Source organism: Phaseolus vulgaris, unplaced genomic scaffold, assembly GCF_000499845.2.
Source record: "Phaseolus vulgaris cultivar G19833 unplaced genomic scaffold, P. vulgaris v2.0 scaffold_18, whole genome shotgun sequence".
Lineage (NCBI taxonomy): Eukaryota > Viridiplantae > Streptophyta > Magnoliopsida > Fabales > Fabaceae > Phaseolus > Phaseolus vulgaris.
In genome coordinates, this window is record NW_027174087.1 from 28,266 (window position 1) to 46,412 (window position 18,147).

An 18,147-nucleotide genomic window follows, 5' to 3' on the forward strand; every position below is an offset into this window, starting at 1 on the left:
CAAAAGAAATGAAGTACCGAACTGAAAAAGCAAAGAATCAAGCTAAGACATGAACATAAAAAGAGAAGGAAGGAAGGAGAAGAGAGAGCTCATGAAGATGGAGGAATGGTTGGATGATCATGCCACTTAGAGGATGGAGACTCCAAGATGAGTGTGCTATGCCGCCACTTGAGGTAACCAAGAACACTCAAGATAAAACTAAGTGAGGAAGGCACAAAGCTCTCCAATTCTCTCTCAAATTGAGTAGAGTTTCATTAATACAAATTTCCAATCTGAAAAATACAAGGGCAGCACCTTAATTTATAGCCTAGAGGTGCTGAAATGCAAAGCTAATTAAATCCAAAATTCCCCCCAAATACATGAAAGTGGTGCCAAGCATGAGGAAGGTGTGACTTCCTCTCTCACTTTGGCACCTCCCTATTACCTCTACACCTCTCTACTAAACGCACACCCCCCTAAGACTCCTAAACTAAAGACCTAAAGATGCTTTGACAAAAGAGGTTTCTTATGTTTTCCTCTAAGCACCTTCAAACAAACAAATTACAAAAAGAGAAAATAAACGTCCATTAGCTCCTAAAGCTTTGAACATGCTTCTTGTAAGCCTTTGAGGTGGGCTTTGAACTCCATGAGCGTCCTCCATTTGAGCCTCAACCTCTTCTTGCTCTTGATGATTGGCCTCCATGTCCACTTGAGCTTGATCTCCATCAAAGCACGAGAGCAGAAACAAAAGAGAAAATGAAACGTCAGAGAACCCTTCGCCAATGCAAGAAAACAAACAAATAAGTGAAACGAAAAAATTTATAAACCATTGGTGAAGAAGAAAGAGAGAAAATTGAAATAAACTTACAATGGTACGACAACACAATGAAACTCGCAGAAGAAGAGAGGAACACCAAAGCAAAAACAAAGAGAAAAAAGAAAGAAAGTATGAAAGCGTAAGTGGCGCGCTTCAAAATTAGGGTAAAAAATGATTTAAGAATGCGACTATTATAAATAGTCGCATTCGTAAATCATGCGCTTTGATTTAAGAATGCGGCTATTTAAATAGTCGCATTAATAAATCATGCATTTTGATTTAAGAATGCAGCTATTACAAATAGTCACATTCGTAAATGAAATTAATTTAAAAAATGCCACCGCGTTTTGAATGACAGCGGCTAACCCTAAAACCGCATTAAATAAATAGTCATTGTTTATTCATTTTGTGCTAGTGTAGTGAACAAAAATGAGAATGCTCCTTTTATAGGTAAACTTAAATTGGAAATTCCACTGTAGAAAAAAGGAGAATGCAACACATTGGTTCTTCTATTGGAGACAAAAATCCAAGAATTCATTTTGGAAAGAATTTTTCAAAGCATTGACCACAAAAGGTGGATAATGTGTTGTAGACACATTAACAAAATCAACTGTGCAATTATTTTTATAAATTATTAAATGTGTCATGAAAATGATCAAAATATGCCTAAAATATACTTAAATTCAGTATTCTTTATACTTGGACTAATGGACCAAATGTTATACTCAGTTACAAACTAATCACCATAAATTTGAACCACAAAACAACGCGATAAAAAATAACACACTACAAACAAATAATAAACCGTCACAGTTACAACCAACAAAAATTCACCTAAATAGAGCTTTCAGTTCCACACAACAAGCCTTTCCCAAAGAACCACACCAATTAATCTGAATAAAAATTGCATCAAAATATAAAAAAAATGGCCATTGTACTCTACATTTGCTATGCATAAATTGACGAAACTCACCTTTAGGGTTTCAGCTCCATCCCCCAAAGCCTCTGCCTCCTCACGACAACAACCTTCGCATGCCTCCACCTTTAAGATTATGGATTCAAACTCACCCCTTCGCAAATGCTTCACTCGCAAATTAGGATTTGCCACTTCACCCTTCAAACATAAAGGGTTTGAGAATTTACTTACCAGGTAGGACTTCCAAGCTCACACCGATAGTGTTGGGAATTTAGGAACCACGATTGGGGATTTTGAGAGAAGATTTGGAGAGAACGAGTGTAGGCGAGAGATAGAGATTATAGACATAAAATTCGCTTATACATTTTTTAGTGATTTTCTTTTTCATTTATGTAACCCTTCGTTAAGCTGACACAACAGGCTTAGTCAGGATTGCATCCCTCACATCACACTAATCTAAATAAAAAAAACCTTGTGCAGTACATACATTAATTTAATATATTTTATTTATATTATAAATTTTTAAATTTAAAAAATATATATTTTCTTCATTTGTGTTTCTAGAAAAACGCTAATTATTTGTTTCTGCTTTTATTTATTTTAAAAAATTTAGTGTAGGGATAACATTTATTTAGTCAAAGTTAAGTTTTTATTTATTTTTAGTGTGGGCTTAGCCTACACTAATTTTATCTGTTTTTTTGGCCACATTTATTTATAGTAGCTAATCAATGTTATTTTTGTAGTGGAGTGAGATATTGAATACGTCAATTGACATTTGTTTTGATGATAAGATTCTCTTGAATTTGATTAACGTTTATTTGATTATGATAGGTTTCTCTCATCCGATTGATGTTTTTCTTGAATTTTCAAGGAAATTTACGGAAGCTAGTGGAAGAGATGGATCAATGATGACTCCATTGGAGCTATGGATTCCTTGTAATTGCATGAAGAGTGAGAAGAGTGATTGGTTTAGCCATATCACTTGGAGAGTGAAGAAGAAGACCAAGGTGTCTATCCTAGAGAGGTTTAGACAAATGAGTGCTTAAGCTTGAAAAATTGGCAAAATAACACTCATATATTTTATAAAACATGAACCAAGTTGCTCCTTAATTGGTGTAGGAGGTCGGCCAAAGGTTACAAAAAGGGAGGGAAATCAAATGCTAGAAAGGTTTGAAAATAGGTGCCTAATTAGAGTCACAAGGCAAGCATGATCAAGTGTTCTCTATGTGACCTAATTAGGACTAATGACCGGCCTATGATTTTATTGGGCTGCAATTAAGCCCAATTATACCATAGGTGGATTTTAGATGCCTAATCCTAACTCTAATTAAATTAAAAAAAAAATTACAAGTAAATTTCCTACTATACTTTTAAGCAAGAAAATTAAAATCCTACTATAAGAAATTAAACTAGGTCATGGAATTTTTTAAAATAGGAGAGTGTCTTTGTCATCAGTAGCTGAGTCCCAATCTTCTTGTACCCTCCTTGCCAAAGCTCTAGTGGTTGGTCTTGACCTGAGATTTCTACCATCAGATTAAGTTTGACATCTGTGTGAGAATTTAAAGATTGAAAATTTTAAGATAACTAGTGAAGAATTCATTGTTGAATGAACTTGAGAGTAAACATGTTTTTTTTACCGTTTTATTATCGTCTATCTTAATTTTCTCCTCTCAACGTCCCCTTTGACCTTTATTGTTATTTTTAACCTTTTGCTTGCAAATAAGTTTTGAACACTGATTTGTTGAATCAAGTGTGTTCAGGCTTTGAAGAATCCAAACCCTTTGAAGTTTGATGGAAGGCTGGTTGTGCTTGCTGTTGCATAGGTGTTTTAGAATAGGATCTAGGGTAGATTTTCTGTGTAAATCCACTCTTGATTGAATCCAAAGCTTAAGCATTCTTAAACCTTTTAATTGAAAGTGTTTTTCAAACTAAGTGAAAAACAACCTGTTGTTTTGTCGAAACAACCGATTGTTTTATACTTAGGTGTTTTTAGAAAGGTTGAAAACTGTTTTTGATGGTTGACTTGTTGTCAAACCAAAACAACTGATTGATTCGAGTATTCAACTGATTGTTTGTTTTGGGACCATAATAGAAAACTGTTTTGTGCTTTGACTGAGCATTAAATGATTTTATAACTGATTACGCTCCAGTTTTAAATGCTTTGACCAGTCTTTGAAAGCAATAAATAGTTTGTTATGTTTGTAACAAACAAGAACAGAGATTTAATAAAAGAAAAACATATTTGAGTTTTTCACTGATTTTTGCTTTTCAAGAGTTGAAGTTTGCTTTGTGATTGCTTGGATCAAGAGAGTGTGGAATAGGATTTTCATCTTGTGTTGATTTTAGATCTTTCTGTAACAAGTGTAATCCTTTTGTACTTTGAAGAAACTTTGTGTGTGAAGCTGAGAAGTGTTGTGTGTTCTTGAGGTTGTCAAGATCAACATTCTTAGTGGTGTTTATGTTGAGCCAAAGGAAGTGTGTGTCTTGAGGGTATCAAGGTCACTTCTTTGGTGGTGTTGTAAGTAATCTAGGGTTGATTGCTTAGTGGATTCCCGAGTGGTTTCTGGGAAGACTGGATGTAGCTTTTGGTTTAAGAGTGGACCAGTATAAACCTGTGTGTTCAATCTCTCTATCCCTTGAACTCTTTAATTTCAGTTTATATTGTGAACTGGTATAAACAACCGATTGTTTCTGCGAAACAACTGATTATTTTTCTGGTGCTGTGCTAAATTGCTTTGTGTTTTTGGCAAACTGAATTCTGAATCAAGTCTTCTAGAAGTAATTTCATTCTAGACTTAAAAGTTTGCGAAAACCCTCTTTAAACCATTCACCCCCTCTAGTTTAAAGCCATACATTCTTACAATTGGTATCAGAGCTTGGTTCTTGAAATTTATTCAAGTGTGATCCTAAAACTGTTTTTATATGGCTGATAGACTACCTTTTGGAGAAGGTGCTTCAATCAACAGACCACCTCTGTTTTGTGGTTTGAACTACCAATTTTGGAAAGTCATAATGAAAATCTTTGTGGAATCACTTGACAAAGGTATTTGGGATGCAATTGAAAATGGCCCCTTTGTTCCAAAATTTGAAAAAGATGGATCTTCCATTGAAAAACCTTGGCCTCAATGGACTGATTCTGAAAGTAAGAAGGCCAAATTTGATTGCATTGCTAAAAGCATAATAACTTCTACCTTGAATTCAGATGAATTTTTCAAGGTCTCTCAATGCAAATCAGCAAAGGAAATATGGGACACCTTGGAGGTAACTCATGAAATGTTCAGAATGCTCAAGGGTGAGACCATTGCTGAAGTTCAGAAGAGGTTCACTCACATCATCAATCACCTCATGAGACTTGAGAAAACCTTTGAAAAAGAAGAGCTAAACATCAAGATCCTCAAATGTCTTGATAGGTCATGGCAACCTAAGGTAACTGCTATATCTGAATCAAAAGATCTAACATCATTAAGTATGGCTTCTTTGTTTGGCAAGCTTAGGGAACATGAGTTAGAGATGAATAGACTCAATGTTCAAGAAAGTGAAGACAAGCATGTAAGGAGTATTGCCTTAAAAGATGTCAAGCACAAAAGCAAGCAAGAATCCAATGATGAAAGTGATGAAGAGAACCTTAGTTTGCTATCTAGAAAGTTTAACAAATTCTTGAAAAGGAACCGCAACAAAGACTCCAACAAAGAAAGGTATGGAAACAAAAAATCCAATGATTTTAATTCCAATAACTATACTTGTTTTGGTTGTGGTGAGCAAGGGCATATAAAGGCAGATTGCCCAAATAAAGAAAGCAAGGAGAAGAAGTCAAGCTACAAAGAAAAGAAGGGAAAGTCAAAAAGGGCTTACATAGCTTGGTGTACCGCCCTGGTAGTCGGGAGTAATGACGTGGCGTCGAGCTATGATATAGGCGTGTTGGATGGGACACCTGGTTGGCAGAAGGGAAGGAGGTCGGGGGGGTTTGCGTAGTCGCCAGTTATTAAGTTGGCGTGCTCCGATCTCCACCATACCTAAACCGGCGGTCACCGAGTTGAAGATGAAGTCGCCAGATGTGAATCCAGGCGACCAAGTGATTAGAGATCGCTGAAACAAGGACATCGCCGAAGATGAAGGCAGATGGTCATTTCCCAGCTGGCCAGAGGATGAAGCTCGGGAGATAGCACACTTGAACGTATACAGTGAAACAGGTAGTACAGATCATGAAGGCGGTCGGCGAGACCACAGGGAAGGTGTGTACGAAGGCACCCGAACTCGCCATCCAGAAGAGATCACGCTCCAAGGCAACTATGCACTGAGTAGTATCATGCATAAGTAACTTAGCCAAAGAAGAGTCAGAAGTAGCGCCCAAGTCAAGGATGCTCCAGATGAAGGCACGTGTACAGCTGGATGCAAGCCACGTGTCCAGATGTGTAACTTCCAGGAGAGAGAAAGTGCCCAGGTATATAAGAGTTCCCAACGAACTTCTGAGGGACGCACGTTCAGATTGTTTCTTTACGCTTGCGAGTCTTGAGTATACTGAGAGAGAACTGGTCACGGTTCCTTAGAGTTCTTGAGTTTTACTCTTGAGTAATTGGTGGTTCAGTCACTGACTTGGGCGTCGGAGCGCGATCGGCCGCAGCGGCGCCGTTTCGTCTTTTGCAGGTTCTTGAGGTTGATCGCGGTGAAGGACGGAGGTTGACGCGGCGCATACGTCGATCCGAGTTTGACGAGGCAAAGCTCCAGCGTTTTGGTCAACAGGCAGGATCACTTGGGATGAGAATGAAGTCTCCTCATCAAGCTCCTCATCAAGTCAGGAAGAAAAGGCAAACATATGCTTCATTGTAGAAGGGGATGATGAGTCATGTAGTTCAAGTGATGTAAGTTCATGTGCTTCTCTAAATGTTGAAAATTATAGTGAATTGCTTGAAGCTTTTCAAGAAACACATGATGAAGCTAATAGATTGGTTCTCTCAAACAACCGATTGAAAGAGCTTAACAGCTGGCTTGAAAAGAGAGTTAAGGCACTTGAAGAAGAGCTGGAAAATTCAAAAAGTGATTTTGAAAATCTAGAAACTCATTGCAAAACTCTTCTTGCAAGTGTGACACTCTCATTTCTGAAAATTGTAAAATCTTGAAAGGAAAGTGCATTATCTTGTGAGTACTTTGGATAAGCTTTCAAAAGGAAAATCCAACTTTGAGAATGTCTTAGCATCTCAAAACTGCGTTTTTGGAAGAACTGGATTAGGTTTTAATCCACAAAACAGGCAAGATAAGTTTTCAAAGAATTTTCCAAAACAGCCAGTAAAACAACCGATTGTTAAGTCGAAACAACCAGTTTCAAGCTTTGAAGAATCCAAAACCCTTTGAAGGATGTTGAAGGTTGTGCTTATTGTTGCTGAGCTGTCTTAGATAGGATCTGGGGTAGATTGAGTTATGTAATCCACTCTTGATTGAATCCAAAGCATAGGCATTCTCAATCTTTTAAAAGGAAAGTGTTTTTCAAATTAAGCGAAAAACAACCGATTGTTTTGTCGAAACAACCGATTGTTTTGTCGAAACAACCGATTATTTTATACTCAGGTGATTTTAGAAAAGGTTGAAAACTGTTTTTCAAATGGTTGAGCTGTCCAAACCAAAACAACCGATTGATTCGTGGAAACAACCGATTGTTTGTTTTGGTACCATAATAGAAAAATGGTTTGTGCTTTGATTAAGCATTAAATGATTTTCTAACTGTTTACGCTCCAGTTATTAATGCTTTGACCAATCTTTAAATGCAATGAATAGTTTGTTAAGATTTGATAACAAACAACATCTTTGAATATATTCAGAAAACCAGATTTGAGTTTTAACACTTACACAAGTTTTGAGATTTTCAAAGAGTTGAGATTGCTTAAAGATTGAGATTGATCAAAGAGTGTGAGATAGGATTTTCTCTTGTATTGATTTCAGATTTGCTTCTCTAACAAGTGTAATCCTAGTATCTGTTGAATAAGAACCTTTGTGTGTTTGCTGAGAAGTGTTGTGTGTTCTTGAGGGGATCAAGATCAGCATTCTTAATGTTGGTGTGTTGGCCAAGAGAAGTGTTTGTCTTGAAGGGATCAAGGTCAGTTTCTTGGTTGTGTTGTAAGTGATCTAGGTTTGATTACTTAGTGGTGTTCCTCTTGCTGATAAAAAAAATATAAAAAAAAAACTTAGTGGTGTTCCTCAGTGGTTTATGAGAAGACTGGATGTAGCTCTGGGTTTAGAGTGAACCAGTATAACTCTCTGTGTGCATTTTCTCTATCCCTTAACTCTTTAAATTCAGTTTTGATATTTGTAAACTAGTATAAACAACCGATTGTTTTGTTGGTGTTGTGCTTTTAGCTTTGTGTTTTGAAAAACTGATTTCTTAATCAAGATATTCTCGAAGTAATTTCATTCAAGGCTCAAAAATTTTCGAAATCCCTCTTTAAACCATTCACCTCCCCTCTAGTTTAAAGCCATACATTCTAACAATTGGCATCAAGAGGTTGGTTCTTGAAAGTTATTCAAGTTGATCCAAAAAAAAATTTTGCTATGGCTGGAAAACAATCTTTTGAGGAAGGTGCTTCAATCTACAAACCACCTTTATTATGCGGATTGAATTACAAGTATTGGGAAGTCATAATGAAAATCTTTGTGAAATCTATTGATCAAGGAATTTGGGATTCAATTGAGAATGGTCCTTACATTCCAAAAATTAAAAAGAATGGTTCTTTCATTGCAAAACCTTGGTCTCAATGGACCAATGATGAATGTAAAATGGCCAAGCTTGATTGTACTGTTCAAAACATAATAGCTTCTGCACTAGATACTAATGAGTTTTTCAGGGTATCAAAATGCAAAACTGCTAAAGAGATGTGGGACACACTCAAGGCTGCTCATGGAAACAATGAACCAAATGAGGCAAGGTCAAAAAGTCAAGCAAGAAGGAAAAGAAGGCAAAACAAGAAAAGCCTCAACCTCTGCTTCATGGCCAGAAAGGAGGATGACTCAAGTAGTTTAAGTTCATCTAACTCCTCAAACTCTGAAAATTATGGTCAATTACTTCAAGCCTCACTACAAAAAAACTTGTAAACTCTGACGGTTTTAATACGGCGGTTATTAAAAACCGCCACAATTATGCATATAATACAACATTTTTAGAAACGTCACAATTCTCCGTAGAAATAGTATCCCACATTTTTTTCTCCTCCATACTATTACTTTTTTCCAAATTTTCCCCCATTAGAGACCTCACACTTTAACTCCTTCACCCTTATCCTCTCACTCTCCTTACTGCAAATCCTTTCACGATTCACATTGAGCATTCCTTCAAACTCTTTTCCGAGCCATCTCTTAGAACCCTAAGTCTTCTCTCTCCCTCTCATTACCGCAAACCCTCCAACCCCTATCAAAAAACCCTAACCCTTCTCATTATCGTCCTTCGTCCTGTCCATCATTGTCGCCGCCGCCAGAGGCTAAGGCAGTCGGTGAGAATGTCGATGGGGCCGACGATGTCGAGGATGTCGTATTGTGAAGGGAGGGTTCTGGCGGAAGGTGCAAGGTTGGTAAAATTGTTGTTGCAGTGGCGGCTAGGTCTTCTTGAATGAAGAAGGGTTGATTATGCCGGATTAGAAGATCGGAAAATGCTTCCAAATCATCAACGACCACTCCATGCCCGTCACCTTCGTCCACTACAACCGCGATGACACCCTCATCGACGATAAGGTCTATGTTCTCTCCTTCGTCAAATTCCATGATATCATGTTCAACTTCTTGTTTCTCTCAAAATTATGAAATATTATAAATGACACAAGTTTGGAAGTCATAATAATTGCCACTGGCAACAATGTTCATGATTGATTTATGACAGGCTTGAACCGGATATGCTAGCATTTTCAGGTTGTTATTTTGGTGGGGGAGAAAAGGAGAAACATGAGCTTGGTGAAATCATGTGTTATCCATCAATTTACACTCGATAGGGTTTAGGTGTTTCATTTCCCATAATTGAAGATAAAACAACAACTGCATATTTGTTTTTGAAAATTTAAACAGAATCGGTTTGCAGCAGAATGAAGAATTTATCTTATTTTCCGATTAATTTGATTTAAGAAGTTGGTATCAATCTGAACTTTTTGGTAATCTTACAGGGAGAAGATGCAAGGTGGAGAGTTCATCGGTAGTTACATTCTTTAAAGGTAAAATCGAGATATGGGATTTTAAAGGTATTATACTTATGAATTAGTTATTCAATTAGACGTTAAGCGAATTTACATGTGCCTTATCCAATAAGATTTTTCCTGATTGAAATAGCGAATCAATACTTTTTACATGTGGCATAATAATTATTTTTATTCTTTATTGAAATATCAATCCATGGCAACCAATAAATTTTTCTTGATTAATTGAAATAGTGATCCATGGCATAATAATCTATTGTCGTTGTGTTTATGCTTTGCCAATGGGATCTTCTGGTGAACATTGAAGTATCAACAATGATGGGAAGATGCTACGTGGCTTCTGCCGGGGCACTACACGAGATGGGAGAAGAAGGCCTCTATGATGAAATATTGTGTGGATTGCGGAGGACTCTAATTTAGGCTTCTATTTCTAAAGTGAAGAAAATTTCGGTTGATAAAATGATGAAGGCTCTGCAGCGCACAACAGCTGATAAGGTAAGAGAAAACTACTTGTCATATAGTTATTTGCTCTGTAGTTTGTACAAGAAATTTCCTGTTTTTGAAGTAAGGGTTAATTATTATTGTTCACGAATATATACAATTTTAAAAACTTAAGCTCGGTTTGAAAGGTAATTTATTGGTAGCCGTTCCTTGATAAAATCAAGGTTGAAATGCAATGGCACAAAGAGCCCATTTCCTTTGTTCTTACCACCCAATTTCAGGTTAGGGTTCTAGGCAAGTGTCTTGCCTCTTTCTGTATCTATATATTTACATCAATTGGAAACTCGACAGTGCAAGAATATACATTGGTTTTCAATCCATATTATTTGTTCAAGTGTAATTGTGAAGCATTCTTTAATTATCATTTTCCTCAATAATTCAAGTTCATTTATAATGATTTCAGGAGAAGAGACTGGAAGAAGAAGATGAAGCACTGATAAAATCAGTTGTCTTCCATGTAATATCCTACATATCTAGTTCTCATCCTTCTAGTTACTTTTATTGTTAATCTTCATCTATTTTTTAATCTATATGTTTTTTTTAGCCTAATAAATTATCATAATCATTACACAGCTACTCACTTATGATCATTTTTAGTACACTGATTAGTCTTAACTAATGAACTTCAAGACCTAACCTTCGATTTCAAATTGCTCATGAACTAAGATATCCCACATTTTCAGTAATCTCTAAATAGATTACATTTTAGAATTATCTTTGATAATTAAGAGAAATAAGCATTTATCCGTGAAGCTTGGATGAGAAATTGAAAATGGTGGAGAGTACTTGATGGTAAAGTGACAAAGACAGAGGACTATATCTCAACAACCGAATCTTCCATGGACATTTTCATTCTGATAAAGGATTGTTAATTAAGTAATTAAGAAAAGTTCAGTAAAGAATGATTGAATTAAGGGTTTTGGTGAGTGTGCAGTGTTAATGGGTCCACTTCATGGATCTTCTAATGCTTCACCTTTTGCTTTTCAATTATTATTATTTCTATTTTCACTCCCCAATGGGGTTTTAGTCAAACTAAATTTAATTTTGCCTTGAAACATTATTAAACAAACTAACTAAATAAACTAACAAATTTCACAAGAAACACATGTTTTAATTTTCAATGAAAGGAAGGGATGATTATAACTTTATATATTATTTTATTTTATTATGAAAAAGTGGTAGTTAAATTTTATAATTGTATAAAAAAGATTATAAAAAAGTGGTGGTTAAATTTTATTTATTCAGAATTAAAATTACGTCAGTTAAAAACGCCATTGTTTACGTATATTACAGCATCAGAATCTTCTTCAATGAATGTAAATTGCGACAGTTATAACTGACATTACTTACGTATGTTATGGTGCCAGAATCTTTTTCAATGAATGCAAATTGCGACAGTTATAACTGACACTACTTACATATAAAAACCGTCACTATTTACACTATGTTTAAAGTGACGGGTGTTGCGGCGGGTAGCGTAAAACCGCCACATTAAACTTTGTGGCGGCCAGTTCTATGGCGGTTTGGGAAACCGCCACAAGTGTATATTGTGGCGGTTATAAATGTCAGTTTATACCAAAATAACCGCCACAATATACACTTTTTTTTGTAATGCCTTTCAAGAAACGCATGAAGAAGCCAACTGATTGGCCCTTTTAAACAATCGGTTAAAGGGAATGAATAGTTGGCTTGAAAAAAGAGTAAAATCACTGGAAGAGGAATTAGAAAATTCAAAAACAGATTTTGAAAACCTTGAGATCATTTACAAAAACTCCTCTTGCAAGTGTGATACTCTTGTTTGTGAAAATTTCGAAAATCTTGAAAAGAAGGTCCACTATCTTGTTAAAACTGTGGATAAGCTTTCTAAAGGTCAATCCAACTTTGAGAATGTCTTGGCATCTCAAAAATGTGTTTTTGGAAAAGCTGGTGTTCCGTCCGGTTGACCGGGACGTCTTCGTGCACGACCTCAACAGTCAGCTGGGGACTCCTTCCCGCCGGTTGCCCGTGGATTCCTGCAAAAAAGAGGACAAAGAGGCGCCCTAGCAGCCGTGTGCACTCCGACGCTCAAGTCAGCCAGCAAGAAACACCAAAAAATGTCCACCCACGTCTCTAAGCGCCGCGTATGGCACTCTGGGGGTGGTAAAAGAAACCGTGTATATGTGTGTGTGTTGTCCCCTTCAGGCAAAAATCTTCTCCGGTCAGTTGTACGTAACCTTAAAGCACGGGCAAGCAACCAAAGAGTTTCTCGTAAATTTGCCAAAGGTTCCAACCCTTTTTCCGACATTCTCTGCGCTATTTAAACTGCCCCAGCATTTAAAGCGCCTTAAAGCGCTTTTAAACTCGAACGTAATGCACTCATTAAAGCGCTTAATTACGAAACGTAGCGCATTTAAGACGTTGAAACGCTTGGGAGCCATAATAGTACCTGAATGCTGAAAAGGGAAACTGTATTGAATATCTTTAATTACCTGGCACCTGACTAGAGGGTGTTTCTATTCCGGCATTGCTGTCATACACGTGGAGGGCCTCACGACGTCATGACCCCATCTGGGGGCGTTTCTGCCCATCTGGGGACGTTTCTACGTGTGGGTCCTCCTGCTTGGGAGTGCTACTGCGCTAGGGGTGGCTTTTTGGGTGCCAACTCATGCCCCCAAGTATCTAGCCACTTACTCTGAGAGCGTATCTGCCTTCCTCTCACACCCTGCACCCGGTTATCCTGGGCGTGACCTTCCTCTTGGGTCGTATCTGTCCCGAAGGCGTCTCTGGGGCGGCAGGGGTACTTCGCGAGTCAGGCTGCCCTTCACTGGTACTATCACTATGGCCTTGAAGCCACCTTTTCCTTCTCTTTATCACTTTCCCGAGATATCGGGACCTGAGGCTTTCCCACGACGTCGCTCCCTCCATGGTCTTTCCTACCCATGGGTATCGGGGAACCACACCGTGATTGCCTTGCTTTTACACTGTTGGATCTGGCGACGCCCTCACCTGGGCGACGCCTTCACCTAGGCGACGCCCTCACCTAGGCGACGCCTTCACCTAGGCGACGCCTTGCCTTAGCGACGCCTTGTCCTGCCTTGGCGACGCTTCCTCTTGGCGTCTCTACACCTGGGCGACACCTTGAGTTGACTTTGACCTTCCAGTCGTTGACTTTGACCTTAACTTAGTCAACGCCCTGATACGGGACGGTACACAAGCCCCCCAGTCTTAAGCCGAACACTTGTCTTCAGCGCAAAGACTAAAGCCTTGCCCCCGCCATCCACGTGCCTTCCTGATGACGTGTCATTCTCTGCTGACTCAGCAAATTTTCGAATTACTGACGCGACATTTTCTGAACCACAGGGGTATTCTTAATGACCGATTGGACATTCCCTGAAATGGGGATGATTACACCTTTTGGGCTACCCTTGATCGCGCGCCACGTGGCCCATCGCGTGGCCCCCCTTTAGAGACCTTTGCGCTTCCCCTGGGCAATCGACCCTCTGACGCGTGGCCCGATCCTGCAGCCCTTAGTTAGCGCCTCTTGGGTTACGAAATGTAACGTTTAAGTTACTCCAAACCCCGCGCTCACCCTACTGTTACATTCATTCATTCTGCTGCTTCGCACTGTTCATCGCCTCCAAAACCTTTTTTCTCTGCAATTGCGATTCTCCCCTTCCTGCGCTCTCCTACTGCTTCCATTTCAACAACAAAGGTATGGTTTCGAGCACTCACAACTCTTCACTGTCGTCGCATTATAGGAAACTGCCTGGGACTGTTGTTATTCTCGTATTTCTCTGGATATTGTTTGTATGCTTCGTTGTTCCTTTCGCTTCCCTTCGTTCTCTTGTGGGTAGGGCGCTCCTAGGGTTCTTCCATTTTCCCCTTTTCTTCTCCCCAACCCATTTTCTCTGAACCCTTTCTTTCTCTTTTGATCTTCAGCATTGGCATTTATGGCGAAAACCAAGACCACTGCGCCTCCCCCGCTCCCTAAGTCTTATTACAAGGGCGAATATGACTGGCCCCCGATGAACTTCTAGACGAATGTTCCCTCCTGAACTCCGTTGAGGACGTGGAGGCCCACAGGGGGGACCCTGCTCTCTATAACTTCAATGCTTTCCACAAAAGTCATGACTCTCAAGTCTTGGTAAGCCGTGTGCGACCTGGGATGCCCGTTTGCGCGGACTCCCGGGATACTGGGGGATGCCCTTTCTTCTTCCTCTATCAAATGGTGCTAAAAAGGGTGGGCCTGCGTCTGCCCCTCACTCCCTTCGAAAAAGAGCTACTGACAGAGATAAACACTGCTCCCGCCCAACTCCATCCCAACAGCTGGGCTTTCGTGAGGGGGTTCCAAATTCTCTGCGGCTACCTAGGTGTTCCCTCCTCTGTGGACGTTTTTCTTCACTTCTTCGAGGTAAAGAAGCAAGGGAAAAGCCTCTGGATGAGCTTTTCTGGGATCGCAGGGCTCATCATCCTTACGCTCTTCCAGAATTCGTTCAAAGGCTGGAAGGGGAAATTTTTCAAGGTACGCGCGACCAAGCGCGATCCTACCATTCTAGAGGGTTTTCCCCTGTACTGGACAGACAAACCCATAACTATGAAGCCCTTGGCTCTGGATGAACTTGCCCCGCCTGACCGGGATGTATGCAAAGCCTTGGCGGGACTGGGGATAGTCTTCGATACTGCCAAGCTCATCGCGAACGAATTCAATGCCGATGGGCTTTCTACCTACTTCGGTATTTGCCCTTAGTGATTTATGATGCATTGGTTGTTGTTTGGCTATAGAGTCTTCCTTCTGATTCATCTGAATTAAACTGATGCTACCTGTTCGCTGTACAGTGTTACATGCATTTCACATCTCTTCCTGTATTGTGAATTCACATAACTGCTCTAGTACTAATCCTTGTTGTTTGGCCTGTCTTGATGTAGGATCGGTGATGGGCACTTCCAAAAGAATAATGTTGGCGAAAGCACTGAAGGAGGCTCGTGCCGCCAAGGCAGGCGCCTCCTCCAGCCCTGCTGCCAATCCGGTTCTCCCACCGGCTCCGTCACCGCCACCTCCAGTCACCGCTGAAGCTTCTTCTAGCCCATCTCCGGCGTCTCCACCTGGCTCCAAAGTGCTTCCGACTCCCAATTCTCCTCCGCCTATCGCCGCCGTTCCCCTAGCTGCGGCCTCATCACCGGCTCCAACCCCTCTCGACAAAGGAAAAAGGGTTTTGGAGATTCTGTCAGATGATGAGGAATCAGAAGGCGTGGCACCCTTCAGGAGGAGAAAATCCGCGCGGGTTCCTCTTCTGGTAGAGACGCCGCCGCAGGGAGGGAACCCCTTTATGGACAACCCTCCAAGCGCAACCTCACTCCCTCCCATGATTCTCCAAGAGGAAAGGGGCGAAGGCGCCGAATCTGCCCCTCCTCTGCCACCGCCAGAAACCACTGCTTCCCCGGCTCCCGATGCTGCCGCCCCCGACTTCATTGTCATCCCCCCTCCAATCATGCATCTGATGAGGGGTTTCAGTGGCGGGACTATGCCAGAAGGTACCGACAGGAGGGAAGGTATGCCTTTCTATTTGGGGGCCTTCTTGGCGGTGGCTCTTGAATGGCGCTCCCAGGCCAGAAACGCTGTCTTGCAAGCTCAAACTCTCCAGGCCTTGGAAACGAAAGCAACTACCCTGGAAGAGGAGATGAAGGCCCTGGGACGCCAGAACGAGGCTTATTGTTCCTCTCTGAAACAAGCACAAGAGTCCAGGGCAGAAACTGAGAGGAAACTGGCAGAGGCCTTGGAGCTCCAGGCTGACTTCTACGCTCGTGAAGTTGCTCTCCAAGTACAGGTAGCGGGTCTTCAGGAATTGGTCAAAGCAGACGCAGAAACTCAAAAGGACCTGAAGGACCGTTGCTGTGAACAAACTGCCAAGGCGGAGCTGATGGAGGGGGAAATGGCCACCCAGGCCAAAGCTATGGACCTTCTTCGCGCTGACCACGACAAACTACAGGTCGAGGTCAGCCGGCTTCGCGTGGAGAAAGAGGCTCTGGAGAAACAAGTGGCCTCTGGAGACGCCACCATTGAGGAACTGGAGAAGGAGAAAAAGTCCCTTATCCAGGAGATGGCGGGTACCTTCGAGGAGGGGTTCCAAGATGATGGAGGAGGGCCCAAGCTCACCACACGATGAAAGCCAAGCCTCCAAGACTAGACGGTCTAGCCTATAATGAGGAGCGTCTAAACTCATAAAGGAGCGTCTAGCCCATGAAGAGGAGCGTCTAGGCCATGATGAGGAGCGGCTACATAAGGAGCGTCTAGGCCATGATGAGGATTCCTTCTAGACCGTCTAGCTTCACATACACATGGGTCAAAGCTACGGTTTTGGGAAGATAAGACCTTTGTAATTGTTACATAAAGGCCCATTAGGGGTGCTTAGTAATTAGAGTAGTGTAGAAAGCATATTTGTGTGAAACATTCTAGAAAGACCATGGAGGGGGTGAGCATAAAAACTAGACACACCCCTCCCCATGTGCACCCATGTGCCATGTGCACCCATGTGCTTCACATTTACATTTCATTTGGCTAGCATTAGGGTTGCATTATGGTCCTCCTTAGCCTATAAAAGGAGGAGCCTACACCTTGTATTTTCAAGTTTAATTGAGTAAGGTTATGCTGCCATTTTTGTGCACAAGCTTTACTTCTCCTAGAAATCTAGGCTCTAAACTTCAATCCTTTCACCTTCTCCCTTGAGCTGGCCGAACCACTCAAACACCATACTCATCATGCACCTACAAGGCCAACACAACTCCTAGGAGGGTCTTGATCATCTCACCCATTGCTTCCGCACCTTATTTTCTACTTTGATTCAAGAAGAACACATGAAAATGCCATCACAAGAGGCCCTAACCCAGGCGTCCTGCGAGAATCCTGGCGTCAACCTGTCGAACTGCGACCCCACACACCACGTTGTTGACGGGAAGGTCGTGCCCATGGACTTGAACGACTGAACCGCTGCTTCTCATCCGCCACCTTCCTCTTCAAGCTCAACTCTTCATTCTTTACCTTCGTTTTTTGATTTCATCCGCCAAAACTTGTAATTCTTTGAACTATTTGTACTCTTGTCACTGATTTAGGATGTCCGTATGGTTGCATTTATTTCTCTGCCACATACGATTCTGTCTATGCGATCTCATTCTCTTTTCCCTCCACATGCTTCGACTATTTTATCCGTGTTCTGCCCATTTCTTTCACTTCGTTGGGCGGTTTGGTATGACCGGGAAAGGTTGCGCGCCAACCCTCACGCCCATGGAGAGGCTCACTTAGTGAAGCCGTATCGTCCTCGGGACGTCTCTGATACCGAAAGGTCTTTCCCTTGATCTCTAACGCTCGGCGCCCACGCCTAAGGAGAGGCCTGCTAGAGCAGCACCGTATCGTCCCGGGTGTCTAAAACGCCGAGTGCCGTGGGGGGGTCTGTTCCCTCCATGGTCTTTCCTTCCCATAGGTATCGGGGAACACCCTGCCAGTGACTCGCTGGCGCTCGGCGGTCTCGCCTCCCTCCACAGTCTTTCCTACCTGTGGGTATCGGGGAGGCGACGCCTGTGACTAACTTTGCTTTTCTTTGCTTTCGTCTCCCTCCACAGTCTTTCCTACCTGTGGGTATCGGGGAGGCGACGCCTGTCGGTATTTGGGTTGGCGACGCCCGCAACATCTCGCGCTGTCGTCGCCCTTTACGTCCTTCCTGGCAACGCCTCGGGCGTTACCTTTACCTCGACATTGACCTTAACTCTTGCCTTGGTCAACGCTTGATAACAGCGAA

The 18,147-nt window shown here is 41.3% G+C and overlaps 1 long non-coding RNA gene across 1 annotated transcript; it reads right to left on the reverse strand.

The window, feature by feature from the left end:
- Window positions 1-193: 193 nt before the first annotated feature.
- On the reverse strand, window positions 194-2,059 carry LOC137817168 (uncharacterized). Its single transcript, XR_011081929.1, has 2 exons — window positions 1,770-2,059; window positions 194-1,689 (listed from the first exon to the last, which is right to left on the reverse strand). It is a non-coding gene; the product is annotated as an uncharacterized lncRNA (long non-coding RNA).
- Between the last annotated feature and the right edge of the window lie 16,088 nt (window positions 2,060-18,147).